At 34.3% G+C, this 3608-nt stretch overlaps 1 long non-coding RNA gene across 1 annotated transcript; it reads left to right on the forward strand.

The window, feature by feature from the left end:
* Window positions 1-439: 439 nt before the first annotated feature.
* LOC112703463 (uncharacterized) lies at window positions 440-3269 on the forward strand. The gene is made up of 4 exons (XR_003154610.3): window positions 440-1028; window positions 1125-1247; window positions 1383-1514; window positions 3036-3269. It is a non-coding gene; the product is annotated as an uncharacterized lncRNA (long non-coding RNA).
* Window positions 3270-3608: the final 339 nt, after the last annotated feature.

Below are 3608 nucleotides of genomic sequence, written 5' to 3' on the forward strand. Positions count from 1 at the left end.
CATAATTTTCAAAAAATACTATGACGAGTTAATTTCAATTTATTTATTAAAGACTTTATTTTTAAAAATTATTTTATTAAAAGTAATTAAATCAAGTTTTGACAATTAAATTAAAAATTTTACTTAATTTTATAATTATTGAATAATTTTCTATATTTAAATTATACAGCTTAATAGTCGCAAAAGAAAAAGAATTTTATACAATTTAGTTAAATAACAGAGATTCTAGAATTTAATACTTTAATTTTTATAAACAAACAAATTAATTATATTACCTTATATTTTAAATTAGCATACTTAATTAAAAGTAAGTTAACAAATTGATAATTAAATAATATTTTCAAAATAATCTAAAGGGATTAATTTAAAAGTTAATTTAATACAATATCTCTTAGTTTTATTAAAATTTAACAAAATCTTAATTTACCTAAAAATTCATAATTTCACATTTGCCCTAAATTAAACCATAATCCTAAAATCAAACACACAAAACCCTAACCCCTTCTAACCTAACCCTCCACTGCCACACTCCCAGCTTTCCCCAATACCCAACAACACTCAACGTAGTTTCACAAGAAAAACCAAAAGAAAGAAAAAGAAAAGGAAAATGGAATTAGGGGAAAAGATAGAAGAGAGTTGCGATGTAAATGAAGAGGAGAAAGGGAAGAGAGGGCTGACCACACCACCAGCGAAGGAGAGATCTGAAGGGAGAGGAAGACTGTGACTGGCACCGCCGCCGCCTCACCTAGCTGCCGTGCTTCTCGTCGTCACCATCAAAGGAAAGAGAGAGAGAGAGAGAGCGCCGTCAAACAAAACGCGAGAAGGGAGAGGAGCTATGTTCTGTTGTTGACGTCGCACCACTGCCACGCCACCGTGCTGTGCGAAGTCACCGCCGTCGCCTCGAGCCTTGCCGTCATGAGAGAAAACAGGGGGCTTTGTAGGAGCTCCGCCACTGCCTAACCACCATCGTAGGGGGAACATCCCGCCACCATTGTGCTCCGTTGTCGTCGAAATCGGAACATCCACCGGTAACTCTACTTCTTCCTTACTTAAAATATGTCCTGCTTCTATTCTGTTCTACTGTTTTTATTATTGTTGGTGTCTCTGCTGCCTTAATCACTCAGATTAATGCTACTACTGGCTTGCCATTTCTGCTTCGCTGTACCCTTATTCCCTGTTCTGATTGTTGAAAGGAAATGTTGTTGAAGCTATAGCTTCTCCGTTCCCATGATCTTCTTTCTTTTCTGGTAAGATAAATTCTGTTGTGCTTTATCTCGCCATAATACTCCATTCCGACTCTATTTTATTAGTGCATAATGTTTCTCTTTGCCTTGCTTGGTTGTGTTTATTCTATCTGTTACCTAGAGCTACTGTGTTTGCAGTTATTATTTTTACTTGCCATTCTTCTCCGCTAGCAGAGGGTGCTTGGAATACAAATCATGATATAGCTGCTGCAAAATAAGGTGAAAAGAGAGTTTATCACGTTAAAATCGCTGTGGGTTTGATTCTTTGAGGTAGGAGTTTTTCTTAAAATCTATTTTACATTACAGAGTTGTTATAAATAGATATTAATGTGAGAAACATATGTCTGTGATTATGATTGTCTTATAAATATGGTTGTTTGCTGGACTAAATGACTGATTTCTTGATTGCTTGAGTAGTTCGTGATTGCTGAAAAGAAATTAATTTGAAAGGTTATTTAGTTGATTATTATGAAAAATGGCTTTCTTAATTTTGAAGCTATTTTGGATAATGTAAACGAATCGGCTTTGGAAATGATTTGGAATATGAAACTGAATTAATTTTGGAAATGATTTAATTTTGAGTTAGTCTGACTTTCTAAATGATTTAGTATTTGAGCTGGTTTGATTTTAAAAGAGATTTATTAATAGTACTGATTCGCTTTGAAAATAATTTGATGTTGGAATTGGTTGAATTTTGAAAAAAATGAACGAGATTTGAAAATGGTTGAGAAAAAGGTTTAAGAAATGCTTGGATGGGACCCGAAAAGGGTGGCAGAATCCGAGTTTTAGAGGAGATGCTGCCGAAATTTTATAAAATTAGAAGTTTCATTTGAAGTAGTTATTTTAAAAGGTTTAATTTTAAGTATTATATTATTTAAGATTACCTCATTTATCAAAGGAAGAGTTATGTTTTGGATTGGGGATTGTTAGTGAATGAAATGGAAAGAAGGACGATGAGGATTTTCTTTGAAATATAGTTTTGAGTGAATTTGGAAATGAGATTTGGATTGACAAATGATTATGATGTTGAGAATGTTGAGAATGTTGAGATATGATCTTTGAATTATTCATATGGCTTATGATTTTGAATTATCTGAGATACGAGGTTCCCTGGATAAAGTACCATGGCTTGCCACCACGTGTACCAGGTTGAAAACTCGATACTCTGTTGACCCTACGACGTAAATGTGACCGGGCACTATATAAATTCCCGGGAATATTACCTCCATTGAGCAATATTGATTATTTGAGAAAAAGCTATGCATAGACTCTTGGGATGCACGTTGGGGGACAGTCTAAGGACAATTCAGACTTGTCGGGTTGGCTGGATAACGGACAAATGAGCCTCATCAGTCATAGGACAGGCATGCATCATATGCATCTGTATGCTTTGCTTGGGTTTGAACTTGTTTTGGCTTGCCTAATTGCTAAACTGTTCTTAACTGCTACTTAAACTATTTGCTGTAACTGCTACCTACTTGTGCTTTCCTTGTCTGTCTTGCCTGTGTTTGTCCTGGCGTGCTACACTTGAGAATGAATTTTGGTGCTGAATTAATGATTGTGTTGTTTGATTGCGTGGTTGGTTTCTGATTGAGATTTTCATATAAGAAAGGAAAATTTTCGGATTTTTGAAATATTAAACACTATTTATTTTTAAAAGATTCATAAGGCAATGATAATCACTGAGCTTGAAAATAGTTTTCTTGTTAAATATCTTCTTATGATAACTTTGAAACTCCGTGGTGAGACCATGTGGTTAGGTTCTCACCCCCTACAACTTTACCTTTTCAGGAACCGAATGAAGCATTATGAAGAGATATACTGCATTTGGTTTATATGTTGTTGTATTAATTAGATTATTTTCTTCCCTCGTCTTTGTTATTACAAGTTCGTAAGAGGGATAAGAGTTGTATGTTTTATATGTATATTATATTATGATATATTATGTAAGGAGTCTTGTATATGAATCTATACCTACTTGTATTGTTCTTAAGATAAAGTATTTATTTCTGATTTTTAAAGAAATCAGCGATACGGTGTCGAATCATAGGCTCCTATTTTAATATGTAGTATATAAAGTAGTCATAATACTTCCTACTATCAGAGTAGCGCAGCCGGAAGCGTGACTTCTGATAGTGAGAGTGTTACATTATGGTATCAGAGCAGTTCATCCTAATTAGAGCCTTGGGGATGGACTGACCATGCTTCATTGCATTCTTTGAGTGTCTGTCATGTTGTGGGTCTTGTCCAAATAACAAGAATTAAAATTTTTGTGTACATGGCTGCCTATTAATTAACACTATTGGTTTACTGTTGCATATCTGTTGATGTTAAGTCTAGCCAACTTAATGTTGATGGCTTATG

This window comes from Arachis hypogaea, chromosome 7 (assembly GCF_003086295.3).
Source record: "Arachis hypogaea cultivar Tifrunner chromosome 7, arahy.Tifrunner.gnm2.J5K5, whole genome shotgun sequence".
Lineage (NCBI taxonomy): Eukaryota > Viridiplantae > Streptophyta > Magnoliopsida > Fabales > Fabaceae > Arachis > Arachis hypogaea.